The sequence below is a fragment of the Octopus sinensis genome, linkage group LG21, assembly GCF_006345805.1.
Source record: "Octopus sinensis linkage group LG21, ASM634580v1, whole genome shotgun sequence".
Lineage (NCBI taxonomy): Eukaryota > Metazoa > Mollusca > Cephalopoda > Octopoda > Octopodidae > Octopus > Octopus sinensis.
This window is the reverse complement of record NC_043017.1, coordinates 19,936,448-19,953,947: the sequence shown is the minus strand read 5'-3', so window position 1 is coordinate 19,953,947 and position 17,500 is coordinate 19,936,448.

The following is a 17,500-nucleotide window of genomic DNA, read 5'->3' as shown; positions in this document are numbered from 1 at the left end:
ATATATATATTTAATATATATATAGACACCACCACACTTAGCGGCTACCTACATAATTACCTATGTATATTCATTAGAGATGCAGGTGTTGCAAATAATATATGCCGTCATAGGTAAGACAGACAGACAGACACCTAGTTACAATGTGGCAATTGATTACGGCAGTCTAGTCAACATATTGCTAACTTCACTGTCTCACCTAGAACACCAGGTAGACATAGACACATACATACATACATATATCTCTATATATATGGCCTTTGTGTCTATGGCATGTATATAAATTTGTATGTGTGTATATTATATTAATAGGTGTAGGCATGGTATAGCTATGTGCTTGAGAATCTGACTTTCAAACCACAAGGTTTCAGGTTCAGTCCCACTGCATGACATCTTGGTCAAGTGTCTCCTACTGCAGCTGCATGCCAACCAAAGCCTTGTGAGTGGTAGAAACTGTGTGGAAGCCCGTCATGTATATATATATATATACATGTGTGAGTGTGTGTATCTATTAATGTTTATGTGTGTGCGTCTTTGTGTCCATTTGTTACCCATCCACCTCTTCTTAAACTGGTGTCGGTTTGTTTATGTCCCCATACATAATCTTAGATTACAGATAATCAGGATATACATATGTATGTGTGTGTATAATATTCTGTAAAGTGGTTAGCATTTGGGAAGGCATCCAGCCATAGAAACCATTCCCAAACTGACCCTAATTCCATGCATTGTATCTTCTTGAGCAAGGTTAGACATGCAACCAAAAGAAGGTAGCACTCAACACTTATAGTTCATGTATTAAACATGTAACGGAAGGCCAACTTGATTCCACATTACTCAAAATTTCAGAGGCATAGATTAGTGCCTACATCTTCAGATGAACAGTCAGAATGAGGTGAATTTAAAAAGGGCTTCTAAGTGAGAGCATTTGGGAAGAGGGCCAGGGGATTTCATTGGTCAGTAGAGGTCACCCAAATACTTCAGTAAAAGAATGGCAATAGATAATTTTATAAATGCTAGAGGAGACAGTTTAGGGCAGGGGTTCTCAACCTTTTTTGATGTCTGGGCCTGATCCAAAACCTAGATTTTCTTTAGGGGGCCAGCACTAAAAAATAAGTAAAATACAAATCAATTAAAGAAAAAATTATATTTATAGAGGGAAGACTGTCAGGGGTCACTGGAAGGATGCTTGAGGGCCTCGTGTGACCTTGAGAACTGCAGTTAAGGACCACTGGTCGGGGTTTAGAATACAGATAATCAGGATATATGTGTGTATGTGTGTGTATAATATTCTGTGAAGTGGTCAGCATTTGGAAAGGCATCCAGCCATAGAAACCATTCCAAAACTGACCCTAATACTGGAATAAGCAGATGGGCTTCAAGAGAACAGATCTTGGATTTTAACTCTGTCCACTTAATGTACACACACACACACAGCTAGATAAGTTACACAGCTTGATAAAATCTCTAGTTAAAAATTTGCAATTGTAAAAAGCAGGAAACATCAGTAATTGAACCAGGCATATTGGTATGCTACACTGGAAAAAGGATATATATTTGCAAAGAGAACCTACTTTTCATCGACAACTGTGGTTGTCACACGCTGATGACGGTTCAATACTCAGAAACTCGAGTCTGTGTGTATCATAGGTTGAAGACGGGAAGGATGGCTTCCCTTTGCAAATACTGATAGGGCACAGAAAGTGTGTCAATAGCCAGCTGGAGGAGGTGTCCTCTTGGGGCTACAAGCTGCAGTAGCATCCACCCTTAGGGGTTAGCCATATTTAAATGGCAAATATACTTCACTATATCATCATCATCATCATCATCATCGTTTAACATCCATTTTCCGTGCTAGCACGGGTTGGACGGTTCAACTGGGGTCTGGGAAGCCAGGAGGCTGCACCAGACTCCAGTCTGATCTGGCAGTGTTTCTACAGCTGGATGTCCTTCCTAACACCAACCACTCCGTGAGTGTAGTGGGTGCTTTTTATGTGCCAGGGGAGGCTGGCAGCAGCCACGATCGGTTGGTGCTTTTTACATGCCACCAGCACAGAAGCCATAATCTCCTGGTATTAGAACAGATACAGTGTGTGCTTGTGTACTGAAGGTATCTCTAAAAGTGTCGGTGACAAGAAAGGCATCAGACCTTTGAACAGTGCTCTCAGAGAACCCATGCGACAAAAGGTCTTGTAGAATGGTAATGATGACATGATGATGTAAGTATGTGTGTGTGATGCTCATTTACAATCATTATATGGTGTCAAAACAAGGGCACACACACATATATTTATATATATTAATGTATGTGGTCGTCGTCATCATCATTTAACATCCGTTTTCAATACTGGCATGGGTTGGACAGTTTGACAGGAGCTGGCAAGACCAGGAACCACACTAGGGTTAGGGTTGGGGTTCCATTTATAAACAAAGCTAATTTAGCTGAAGACTGCAAAAAAACGAGCAACTTTAATTGATTTTCAAATCTTATCAGAGACATCTACATCAGTTTGGAACAATCCCAAAGAAACCATCAGCCAATCTGATTCTATATTAAACAATTACAATGACTACAGAATACTGGTGATACTAATTAGCATATTCTGTGTGAACGCTTGGTTTTTAAATATCAGGGGCCCCTCCTCAGAGATCTCAGTCCACACAGAATCGAGGTATGATGTAATATATATTTCTTTATTGCCCACAAGGGGTTAAACATAGAGGGGACAAACAAGGACAGACAAACGGATTAAGTCGATTACATCGACCCCAGTGTGTAACTGGTACTTTATTTATCGACCCCGAAAGGATGAAAGGCAAAGTCGACCTCGGCGGAATTTGAACTCACGACGTAACGACAGACGAAATACGGCTACGCATTTCACCCGGCGTGCTAACGATATGTAACCTACACAGCAGGTAATGTAAACAGTTCATTTTGCTGTTTCTCCTTCGATTGAAAAAAATTACGAAGAACCTTAATTGGTTTCCGAACCTTATTGGATTTTCATCAGAGCTGTTTACATCAGTTTAGACCACTCTCGGAGAAACAAGCTCATAGGTTTGGGAAGAGGAGGTGCAAGGGGTGAAAGTGCACCCCTTAACATTTTTGGTAGGGAATGAATATGCTTTGACTATTCTCCTGAATATTCAGTCATATTATGCGGAGAAAATCCCTGGAGAAGGACATCATGCTCGGAATGGTCAGTGGTAAGAGAGGAAGAGGCCAACCAAGAACCCGCTGGCTTGACACCATCAAGAGTGATATTGGAATGGACATAGCCAATCTGAAAGAAGTGGCCCAGGATAGAACTGACTGGAGGACACTGATCCAACGAGTGACCGAGAGTCAACTTCGACTGAGCGGATAGAGAGAGAGATTCTCCTGAAAAACTGGGTTTGTGTCTCCTAAGCAAATCTCGTTTCTGCACTTATGGACGAGATGCTAATCTGTTTATATACTCAACAATTCCAGTAGCCAGAGTGAACTGGATTTACTAATTTGCATGTTCCATCTCTTCTCCAATAATGAAAATGCAGTTCAAAGGCATGGGCCCTTTAAAGGGTCTCTGTGACTGGTGAGAGGGAAGGAAGGAGAAGAGAAGATATTTTCAAACTGGAAACCTGGCATGAATTCCTGCAACAGAATGGACTCTACTAAAAGTAGCCCTAAGTGCCAACTGGGGACATGGTGTTAAACTAGGCGAGGGAATAATCTACCTGCTCCCTACATATGCAAAGAGTTGGATTAAAATACCACAAGGTATCTCTTCTGATGTTCTAAAGTTTCCAGCACTCTACTGTGCTCCACTGGTACGTTATGTATTGACCCAAGGAGGACAAAAGGCACAGTTGAGATCTGAACACACAATGCAGACAAAGGCAGTTGTCTGACATTTCAATGAATCTGCCAACTTCAGTTCCATCTCTACATCTCTCTCCCTCTCTCATTCTCTCTCTCTCTCTCACTCTCTCTCCTCCTTCCCTCTCTCTCTCCTTCCCTCTTGCCTTCTCTCTCTCTTTCTAGTACATACATTTGTGTGTATGTGTAGTATGTGTGTATAGATTGTGTGTGAATGTGTATATATATGTGTGTATAAAAGTGTATGCATGTATGTATGTGTATGTATATATGTACGTATGTATATGTGTATATATATATGTGTGTGTGTATGAAAGTGTATGTATACCCATCCTGGCATGGAAGATAGACATTAAATGATAATGATGATAGTATATATCTATATATATATATATATATATGTGTGTGTGTGTGTGTATCTGTATGTATCTGTATATGTATGTGCATATGTATATATATATCTTTATGTATGTATGTTCTCCAAATATTTACCAAACTGTATATCTATCTATATATATATGTGTGTGTGTGTGTGTATCTGTATGTGTATATGTGTGTGCGTATGTATATATATATATATCTTTATGTATGTATGTATGTTCCCCAAATATTTACCAAACTGTATGTCTAAATAGGAGAGACTAAATGAAGAAGAAAAATAATAGCCACATTTGAAATACTTGGTGTAATATTATGAAAAATATCAATAATGATTATTAGAACAGAGGTCAGAATGTCGACTGAATGGAGTTTATTTATTGAACAAGGAAAGTTCTAGATGTGTGTCTGTCAGAAGCAGTGTTCAGAACAAGCACAAATCTCTCTTTCCCATTTAAGTAAACTGTGAGTCTTGCGTACATGCATGTGTACAGTTATATCTGCGTGTGTACAGATATGTCTGCGTGTGTATACATATGTATATACATACATATCGTTTTCGTCATCGTTTAACGTTCGTTTTCCATGCTGGCATGGGTTGGATGGTTTGACTTGGGACTGGCAAGCCAGGAGGTTACACAAGGCCCTAATCTGATCTGGCAAGGTTTCTACAGCTGGTTAGAGTGGGTGCTTTTTACGTGCCACCAGAACGGGGAGCCAGTAAGGCGGAACTGGTATTGGTCATGTTCGGATGGTGCTTTTTATGTGCCACTGGCACGGGGAGCCAGTCAAGTGGCACTGGTATTGGCCATGTTCGGATAGTGCTTTTTATGTGCCACTGGCACAGGGAGCCAGTAAGGCAGCACTGGTATTGACCATGTTCGGCTGGTGCTTTTTATGTGCCACTGGCACGGGGAGCCAGTCAGGCAGCACTGGTATTGGCCTTGTTCGGATGGTGCTTTTTATGTGTCACTGGCACGGGGAGCCAGTCAGGCGGCACTGGTATTGGCCATGTTCGGATGGTGCTTTTTATGTGCCACTGGCACGGGGAGCCATTAAGGCAGCACTGGTATTGGCCATGTTCGGATGGTGCTTTTTATGTTCCACTGGCACGGAGAGCCAAATATAGTATTATTGGACGCTCAGGAAGGAAGGGAAGAAGGAAGGTTTAACGTTTCGAGCAGAGCTCTTCGTCGGAAACATAGGAGAAGGAAAGATCCAGAGAAGGGAAGACAGAGGAAAAAAAATCGCTGTATATATATATATATATATATATATATATATATACAGAGAGAGAGAGAGAGAGTTTAGATATGTAGGCATAGGCACAGCTGTTTGGTTAGAAGTTTGTTTCCCAACCACATGGTTCCTGGTTCAGTTCCACTCCGTGGAACCTTGGGCATGTGTCTTCTACTTTAGCCCCAGGTTATGTAAAGTCTTGTGAGTGGATTTTATTGACAGAAACTGAAAGAAGACTGTGTGTGTCCCTTCCCTTCCATCGCTTGGCAACTAGTGTTGGTTGTTCCCCATAACTTAGCAGCTTGGCAAAAGTGACCAATAGAATAAGTGCAAGGCTTAAAACAAAACAAGTCCTGTGGTCAGTTCTTGAAGGTGGTGCCCCAGCATGGCCACAGTCCAATGACTGATCAGATCAGTAAAAGATCAGATGAAATATAAGACACATGTTGTGAAGTCCCAGGTCAGCCATCAGAGATGCAGATCTTTGGCGGAACAAAGGCACTCCAGCCATGACCATCCCCATCTCTCCAGACTACTTTATCCAATGTGTTCCTCATACCCATCCACTCCCTCCCCCCATTTCTTTCCAATCGTGATGGTTGGTTACAATTTGAGTGAACATTTTACGCTGTTCTTACAAGTACGATCCAAACATTTATAGATTTTTATAGCTAAAACTGGCAGCGTTTGGCCATGTTCTAATCTATGTATCTGTGTCTGTGGACATGCGTGCACATATGTGTACGTGTGTGTGTGTGTATGTGATTTAAGTATGCATGCGTGTATGATTTTGGTAAATACATCATTATATCTTGTCAGAAATGTTCTTTTTACCCTCCCTCCCCCTTGTCTCTATGCATGCATTATGTATACTTATACATACACACACACACACACACACATATATATATATATATATACACTCATAAACACGAATAAATTGTTAACAGCTAAGATATATGTACATATATCTTTTTAGATTTACACATAAATATGCTTCGTTCAATAACTAATGTTGCTTGTATTTTTCAATTGCAAATTTTTAACTAGAGATTTTATCAAGCACTCCATCTTAACTGGCTGTGTGTGTGTGTGTGTGTGTATACAGAGTTAAAATCCAATCTGTGTTCTTCTCTTGAAGCCTATCTGCTTATTCCAGTATTCTAAATCCATATGCAGAATGTCATATTTGTGTGAAGCATGCATAATAGTTAGAAAATACTGGAAAATGTTTTCTGCAGAGTAGTAATATCGAAACAAGAGATTGGAAAATTTTTTTGGCATTATTTATTCACCATTACACGTATTTCAATTCACTGCTGTTTAACCCTTTAGTATTTAAACCGGCCAAAATAGTTAATCTGTTTTATGTTCAAACTGACCAGATCCAGGCTCTCACACCTACCCTACAATGTTATTCTACATTAGGTAATTACACCATCAAGATCTTGAAGATATGAGATAATGCATGATTAATTCAAATCAATGGGAATCAAAAGGCATTATGTTTGATTGAATAATCTGAACACTAAAGGGTTAAGTTCAAATCCCATCAAAGTCAATAATACCATTTTCTTTTCTTTCAGGGGCCATTGATAAGAAAGTCACAATCTAGTTATAGAGGTGGAAAGGATTGGTAGAAGTGTTAGATCATCAGATGAGATGGTGTTTGTTTCAACTCCCTGTAGTCTGAGTTCAAATCCAACTAATATCAATTTTGCTTTTTTATTTTTTATATTTGGGGAGTCAGTAAGCAAAATACAATCCAGAGATAGAAAATCAGACCAGATACCTTGTGGTGTTTGCTCATGGATCTTTCCATTCATACAGTAGTGCCTGCAATGGTACTGATACTAAGCTGTATTGGTCCTAAGGCAGTGGTACCACACTGGTGCTGGTATCATGTAAAAAAATGTTCCCCATGAAAAGGATCCATTATACTCTGTAAAGAGGTTGGCATTTGGAAGGACATCCATGCCAAAGCAGACCTCATTGGTACCAGTTCCCCATAAAGAACACCCAGTCCACTCTGTAAAGGGGTTGGCATTTGGAAGGACATCCATCTGTAAAACCATGCCAAAGCAGACCTCACTGGTACCAGTTCCCCATAAAGAACACCCAGTCCACTCTGTAAAGTGGTTGGCATTTGGAAGAGCATCCAGCCATAAAAACCATGCTAAAGCAGACCTCAATGGGGCTGGTGCCACTTAACAGTCACTCAGTCTACCCTGTAAAGTAGTTGGTGTTAAGAAGGGTATTCAGCTATAAAAACCTTGCCAAAATATGCCTCACCAGTGCTAGTTCCCCATAAAAAGCAGCCAGTCCACTCAGTAAAGTGATTGATGTTAAAAAGGGCAACAAGCAAAAAAAAAAAAAAACTGTGCCAAAACAATGGATCTTGACACAGTCCTCCAGCTTGCTAACTCCTGTCAAGCCATCTAACCCATACCAGCATGGAAAATGGACATTAAGCAATGAGGATCAGAGAAGACAGGCTACTACTGGTCTTCTACCAGACATCCTTGACCAGGGTTGCCCACGACAATGCAGAACCATGGTCAACACTGACAGACAGGATCCTGTCTGTATCGTTCCTATAAACAAGTGCCTGTCCAACAGTGATTGCATCATCCATACTCTCAACAATGCGCCCTTAAATATGGTTTCTGATTACAAATATTTTGGGTCATACATATCATCTAGAAAAGATTTTCTAACTAGAAAGGGTATGGCCTGGTCAGCCTGTAATGACATGCATAAGATCTGGTCATCAAATCAAGTAGAGACTTCAAACTTGAAATCTCCAATGCCACAGTCGAACCAATTCTACTATATGGCTCAGAAACCTGGACATTATCAAAGAAGCTTGAGAGGCGGCTGGATGGAACCTACACTCGCCTCCTTATGAGAGCTCAAAATCTCTCGTGGAAGCGTCATCCAACCAAAATGCAAATATATGGGAAACTACCACCTGTGTCAGCTCTTGTGAAAGGTAGGAGAGTCCAATTTTCTGGACATTGTTGTAGAGCTGAAAACGAGGTAATTTCTACTCTTCTCCTCTGGAAGCCATCTACTCACAATACCAGAGGGTGCATTATTTATTCACCATTACACGTGTTTCAATTCACTGCTGTTTAAGTTCAAATCCCATCAAAGCCAATAATGCTATTTTCTTTTCTTTCGGGGGGCATTGATAAGAAAGTCACATTCCAGTTGTAGAGGCGGAAAGGCTTGGCAGAAGTGTTAGATCTCCAGGGATACAGGCATCCAGAAACAGGACCTCCGTAATGCTATGATGGACCGTGAAGTCTGGCGTAGCATGGTAAATTCCATTGTCTCGACCACGGTCGGACAGTGATGATGATCGGTCCTATTGTCATCATGGTCATCATTGTTTTATGCCTGGTTAAACAGCATCTCACAGCTTCTTGCCTCCTGTCACTGTCGGAGATTATCTTAGAATCTCAGAGTAAATTTCTTCTCTTAGTCATTGCATTTGGCACCGGTTTTGGCACCATTTCACACTCATGCTGTGTTTATGTATATACGTGTGTCTGTGTATATTGTATGTATGTGTGTATATAATGTATATATGCATGTGTGTATATATATATATATGCATGTATGTATGTGTGTATATATATATATATATATGCATGTATGTATGTGTGTATATATATATATATAATATATATATATACATATATATATATTGTATATATTATATATATATATATGTATATTTAGATATATTTTTTTATTTTATTTTATCTAGTTTCAGCTCATGAGTTGTGGCCATGCTGGGGCACCGCCATTTGAGTATATATTTTAGTGTATATTTTAGTATATATTTAGTATATATGTATATATACTTACACATGTGCATGCACACACATACACACACACACATATACATACACATATTACTCTCTCACACACATAATGCACCTTCATTTATACACACACACATATATATAAACATATATTTAAATTCATTTTACTTACCCCCTTCCTCTCTATCCCATCCCTACACCCCCCTCTCTCTTAGCCTCCCCCTCTCGCTCTTAGCCTCCTCCCCCTCTCCCTCCCTTCCTCATTACTGATCGTTCAGCAAGATAATCCTGACTTTCCCCATGTTTAGCCTCCTTTCAATCTAGAGATCAACAAGTTAGGCTTCTGTCTGTCTGTCTGTCTGTCTCTATGTATGTATATACATATATATATGCATGTATGTATGTGTGTATATATATATATATATATGCATGTATGTATGTATGTATGTATGTATGTTTGTATGTATGTATGTATGTATGTATGTATATATATATATATATATATATCTGCATGTATGTATTTATGTATGTATATATATATATATACATATATATATATGTATGTATGTATGTATTTATGTATGTATGTATGTGTGTGTGTGTGTGTGCATGTGCACGTGTTTGCATAAGTAAGACTGGTAGCGTGTATGTGCATGTTAGTGTGTGTGTGTGTGAGCAGGTACGTGAGTATATGTATGTGTGTGCCCAAGTAAGTGTGTGTGTGTTAGTGTATGATAATCCTTTTAGGAGAGTTTATTCTCTTGAATGGATATTTTCTCAAGTGTTTCCGGGGGTTCAATAAAACCTGTAACTATTGGGGGAATGTGTGTGTGTGTGTGTGTGACTGTATGCTTATATGCATGTTTGCATGTGGGAGTTTGCTCATGTGAGTGTATGCATATACATGACTTTTTATGTGTGTGTGTGCATGTGTATATTATCATGTTTCTTTATATGTGTGTATATATATATATATATATATATATATATATGTATATGTCTCAATATGTGTATGTGCATGTTTGTCTATGTGGGTACATGTATATATGTGTATGTGTACATATATATATATATTTGTATGTGTGTGTGTATGCATATCTGTACATATATATACACTCATATATATATATATATATATACACACACATATGTATGCATGTATGTATATATACATGTATGTCTTGATATGTATATGTGCATGTTGTCTATATGTGTATATGCATATGTCTTTGTGCATGTGTGTGTGTGTGTATGTGTGTGGGTGGGAGACTGAATATATCCGCTCTAATCCCCTTCTCTAAGCCTGCTCTACTTATTCCTTTGCAAATTCCACCCTAACCCCTACCACCATTTTGCATTTTTTCCACACGCATGCATTATTTCAGAAATACAGAAGTGTGTATATATATTCCCCAGACACAGCTACATATATATATATATATATATATATAGCATGGCCGTGGCCTTCAGGCTAAAACATTTTAAGGATTTTAAGGATACATATATAAATTCATGTATTTTTATTGTTTCAGTCATTTGACTGTGGCCATGCTGGGGCACTGCTTTTAGTCAAGCAAATCGACCCCAGGACTTTTTCTTTGTAAGGGTAGTACTTGTTCTATCGGATCTCTTTTGCCAAACTGCTAAGTTATGAGGACGTAAACACACCAGCATCAGTTGTCAAGCAATGTTGGAAGGGGACAAATATACACACACACATACATATATATACATATATATATATACATACATATATATATATATACATACATACATACAAACATACACACACAACATCCAGGTGTAGAAACCATGCCAAAACAGATGACTACAGCCTGGTGCTGCCCTCTGGCCTGACAGCTCCTATCACACAATGCAACCCATGCCAGCATGGAAAATGGACACTAAATGATGACAGTGATGACAATAAATATAATTCTCTGTGAGTGAATTTGGTGACTGGAATCAATATGAAGACCAGTATTTGGTACATGTACCAAAATGAGAGTCATTTATACATACATCATCATCATCATCGTTTAACGTTCATTTTCCATGCTGGCATGGGTTGGACGGTTTAACTGGGGTCTGGGAAGCCAGAAGGCTGCACCAGGCCCAGTCTGATCTGGCAATGTTTCTACGGCTGGATGCCCTTCCTAATGTCAACCACTCCAACTGTGTAGTGGGTGCTTTTTACATTCTCTGGCACAGGGGCCAGAGTGGGGTGGCAACGACCATGATTGGTTGGTGCTTTTTACATGCCACTGACACAGGGGCCTTTGTAGGGTGGCAACGACCATGATTGGTTGGTGCTTTTTACGTGCCACTGGCACGGAAGCCAGTTGAAGCGGCATCGGTATCTGCCACGTTCTGATGGTGCTTTTTACATGCCACTGGCACAGGGATCACAACTACAATTTCCATTTGAAAATATGTATGTATGTGCCAGTGGGACATTAAAAGGACCTTTCGAGTGTTGGGCCCCATGGAGGCAGTGACAAATGTCTGAGACCTTCGGGCATTATGCCTGCTTGAGAAGAAGACCCATCAAACCAAGTGGAATCGTAGTTGTGGCAGATACTGGTGTCACACAACTGGCACCCATGCCGGTGGGATGTAAAAGCTGCCCACTACACTCTCAGAGTGGTTGGCATTAGGAACCGTGTCCAGCTGTAGAAACCAAGCCAAAATCAGACTGGAACCTGGTGAAGCTCTGCTACTTATCAGTTCCAGTCAAACTTTCTAACCCATGCCAGTATGGAAAGCAGATATTAAATAATGATGATGATAGATGTGTGTGTGTGTATATATATATATATATAGGCACAGGAATGGCTGTGTGGTAAGCAGCTTGCTTACCAACCACATAGTTCCAGGTTCATTCCCACTGCGTGAAACCATGGGCAAGTGTCACTACTATAGCCTCAGGCCGACCAAAGCCTTGTGAGTGGATTTGGTAGACGGAAGCTGGAAGAAGCCCGTCGTATATATGTATATATATATGTATGTGTGTCTGTGTTTGTCCTCCTAGCATTGCTTGACAACCGATGGTGGTCTGTTTACGTCCCCATAACTTAGCGGTTCAGCAAAAGAGGCTGATAGAATAAGTACTAGGCTTACAAAGAATAAGTCCTGGGATCGATTTACTCGACTAAAGGTGGTGCTCCAGCATGGCTGCAGTCAAATGACTGAAACAAGTAAAAGAGTATATGCATATATAGCTAGATAGATAGATAAATTTATATATAGTTGAAGTTTATAGAAAAACAAAAGACGAAGACAGGTGTATGATCAACTGATTCTGACTGAACTTCCTACTGTTTAGACTTGCATCTCTGAACCACTTCCTGAACTTTCAGCACTTCTCCTCATCCACATACCAACACACCACCCAGATTACCATTGGATCTACTCACTCTAACTTCACAGACTTCACTGGATTTTTTCATTGATATATATGTGTGTATGTATATATATATATATATATATATATATATGCGTGTATGTATAGTATTTATTTCTTTGTATATAGTGTAGGTTTAAGTTAAGAGATACTAAAATATTCAGCAACATTTTATGTAAGTAGGTATTTGTGTCTATATACGTGTTTATGTGTGTGCAAAGTCTTCTTATGTTTGCTCATCTGTATATGTGTGTGTGTGAATATATGTATGTATATATGCTGGCCGAAAGCTAGATAAATATCTCTTTTATTTATTATTAATCTGTCTTTAAATGTAGAAATTAATTGGGTAGAACAAATAAATTAGATATCCTACAAATTAGAAAATTTCCCGAAACAAACACATCAATTGTTAGACTGTGTATATATATATATGTGTGTGTGTGTGTGTGTGTGTGTGTGTGCATATGGAGATGTCTTTCAGTAGGGTTGTATGTGTATATACACTGACTGTATATTGTGCTCACAAAACCACGTACGCACACAAACAGGTCTATACATATATATACACGAACACAAAGCTAATGATTTCTCTTAAGGCCTCCTTATTGATATTCTAGACACGTGTGTATGGGAAGATATATATATATATATATATATATATATATATATATATATATATATATATATATGTATATACATATATGTGTGTATTTATATAAACACACAAATATGTACCTATATGTCTGAGTGTGTGTGTGTGTGTGTGTATATATATATATATATATATATATATATATATATATACATGCACACACACACACACACACACATAAGCAACTCTAGTAGTGTGTGTATTTGTGTGTCTGTATGTGTGTTTATACACCCATGCACACATGTATACACCACTGAATATAAGATAAGCTATTGAGCGTGCCAACTAATAACCTGGAGATTTCTCTTTGTAATTCTGTTTGGATACCAAGTCCTAGCGGAGGAGACTGATGACGAAAACAAAACAGAACTATAACCTGTTTATCTCGATGACCTACTAAAAGGAAACGGAGATGGCCAAGTAGGCTAAAACATACATATTTATCTCCTCAAGGGTCACAGGTTCAATACCATTGCTCTCTTATTTCATGATATTTCTCAAGAGGGCACTTTACTTAGTTTGCCTGACTTTTAGGTTTTGCAGCTTGGTTACAGGAAATTTCACCGCAAATATTTTTGCTTCAGGAAATTTCATGTACAATGGCCTTATTATCATCATCATTTAATGTCTGTTTTCCATGCTGGCATGGGTTAGACAGTTTGTCAGGTGCTAGCAAACCAGAAGACTACACCATGCTTTGCTATCTGTTTTGGCACGGTTTCTTCAGCTGGATGCCCTTCCTAACACCAACCACCTTATACATTATTTCAATGTTAGATGTTGAATAAAATCTTTAATGCTTTTATAAAACTTTTTATCATTCTTTTTGTTTTTTTTATTTAAAAACTTGCTGATATAATGTACTTACAACAAATTTTCTTAATTGGTGAAATTTCTTCGGAGGAATTTTCCAGACACAATGCTCATTTGCTTGCTTCATGCTCTTTGCTTGAAAAGGTAGGGACATCCCAAGTTAGTGGCCCCAGAGGCATCGTCAAGTGCAGAGTTGACCAGGTCCACCAGTGCTCTTTATTGCTGGCAGTCCTCTGCCAGACCCACTGCATCCCCTAAGGTGATGTAAAGCCTCTGAAGGCCCTCCCCAAACATGACCAACCATCTGGTGTGGGGCCTGCCTCAAGGCCTCTTCCAGCCTGCAGCAGCTGCGTCGAATGCGAGAAAGCCCTAGTAGGATGATTTGGCAGGAGCTGAAGGACATGTCCATACCTATTTCTTTACTACCCAGAAGGGGCTAAACACAGAGAGGACAAACAAGGACAGACATAGGTATTAAGTCGATTATATCGACCCCAGTGCGTAACTGGTACTTATTTAATCGATCCCAAAAGGATGAAAGGCAAAGTCGACCTTGGCGGAATTTGAACTCAGAACGTAGCGGCAGATGAAATACTGCTAAGCATTTCGCCCTGCGTGCTAATGATTCTGCCAGCTCGCCGCCTTATGATGTCCATGTGATGGATAGACATGAGGTGGGAGGCTGTGGGCTGATGCATGCATGCATGGCTTATTGTTGTTGAGGAGTAGAAATAAAATGAGGCACCAGTGAAGGCTGGGGTTGGTTTATATTCTTATAATACATTCTGATAGCCTTGATTCGAATGGATTTTAACCCTCTCAGACCTGGGCCCCTATGTCTAGCTTTAACCTTCACCTGGGTTCCCAAGCAAGAAAATAAACAGTTGCATATACAGTGAGAAATAACAGCCAAATCACCTTTAAATCACGTTCAATGATATTTTTTTTTTTTAATCTGAGTTCACATTGAATATTGTAGTCCTTGATACACAATGCTTGAATAAAAGTCAGGCTGGAATCCTAAACCTGCTTGATCAAGAATGACCTGGGACTAAACTACAATGAAGGCATAACTAAGCCAAGAACCTCTAAGTGGTTATTTGATCTGTTAGAAATAGCAGCCAATTCATCCTTAAATTACATTTGACTACCTTATAAAAAAATCAACTTCTTACCAAATAATTTGTCTTAGATATACAATGCCTGGATAAAAGCCAGGTTTGAATTATAAGCCTGCTTCATTAGGAATGGCCGAGGACTAAACAACAGCAACACCAGCAACAACAACAATAAAAACAATGCTCTTTTCAAAGGGGTTTTTTTCCCCTTAATTTTCACGCCTTCTCTGATATTGTTTCTTAGAGCTTTGAGTGCCATAAAAGCATCCTCTTTAGTCAGAAATTTGGTCGTACAACAACCTGTTCCTTGCATGAAGAATTGGCACATATTCACAAGAACCCTCAAGAGGTGGAGAGTTTGTACGGCTCTGTTTTATTTCACAAGTGGAATCATTAAAAAAACCAACCCTTCTCCTTTTCCTCCTCTTCATCATCATCATCACCAACATCATCATCGTCACCACCACCACCATCATTATTCTCACTACTACTATTACTGTTATTATTATTATTATTATTATTATTATTATAGGAAGTGGTTCCATTAGGTTGGTCATAATGTGTGAATTATTTCTATTGCCATTGAGCGAAGTAATAATAATAATAATAATAATAATAATAATAATAATAATAATAATAAAGAAAGGAAAATGGTAGCATGGCTGCTACTGTCTCTGAGGAATGTAATAAGATATCTTGGTTGGTTAGGTTAAGTTTTACTCTTTGATGTGTGTGTATGTGTTCTACTTTCGTTTCATGCATGTATTTTAATGTGTGTGTGTATGTGTATGCTATTTCTGTTCTGTATATTTTAATGTGTGTTTGTGTGTATGCTGTTTGTACTGTATGTTTTACTTATATGTATGTGTGTGTGTGTGATTGTGTATGTATATGTCTAAATACAATCATGCATGTCACAGATTGTCCCTGTTGCAAGTGTGTGGGTCTGTATGTGTGTGTGTGTGTGTAAGTGTATGAATGTCTCTTTCTCTTTCTTTCTCTTTCTCTGCGGCCATGCTGGAGCACCGCCTTTAGTCGAGCAAATCGACCCCGGGACTTATTCTTTGTAAGCCCAGTACTTATACTATCGGTCTCTTTTGCTGAACCGCTAAGTGACTGAGACATAAACACACCAGCATCGGTTGTCAGGCAATGCTTGGGGGACAAACACACACACACAAACACACACACACGCATATATATATATATATATATATATATATATATATATATATATATATATACACATATATACGACGGGCTTCTTTCAGTTTCCGTCTACCAAATCCACTCACAAGGCTTTGGTAGGCCCGAGGCTATAGTAGAAGACACTTGCCCAAGGTGCCACGCAGTGGGACTGAACCCGGAACCAAGTGGTTGGTAAGCAAGCTACTTACCACACAGCCACTCCTGTGCCTACGTTTTACTTCTTCTGTGCAATGTATATGTATGTATATGAATTGTTACTCTGTACTTGTTCCTTCTGAAGTATGTGTTTGTGTGGGACATGTGTATGTATTAATACAGGTGTGTATGTACCTGATACATCTTTTGTGGGAGTGGGGATGCAGGGATTACCGTGGAGAAGAAATTGGTCTTATGCTATGGGAGAAAGGGTTTAAGTATAAAAGAAGGGGTCAGGCCACAGATCAGGTGGATACATTCTTTGTACATTTACCAAATGATTTTGCCATCACTACTTCCTTAAATGCAGCAAAATATAGACTTTACTGATGAGGCCATAATAAGGTTGGAATATATCCACTATTGTCTTCTACTCTTCTTTCTTTTTATCTTTTACTTGTTTCAGTCATTTGACTGTGGCCATGCTGGAGCATTACATTCAAGGATTTTAATTGAACAGACTGACCCCAGTTCTTGTGTTTTGTTTTGCTTTTGTTTGTTTGTTTTTAAAGTCTGCTACTTATTTTATTTGTCTCTATTGCTAAACTGCTAGATTAGAGGGACATAAACAAACCAACACTTGTAGTCAAGCCACACATGTCAAACATGACAAACAAACACACGCACACATATATGACAGTCTTCCACACAGTTTCCGTCTACCAAATCAACTTACAAGGCTTCGGTCAACCAAGGACAATAATAGAAGACACTTGCTCAAGGTGCCCCATAACGGAACTGAACTTGAAGCCACCTGATTGCAAAGCGAGCTTCTTAACCCCACAGCCATACCTG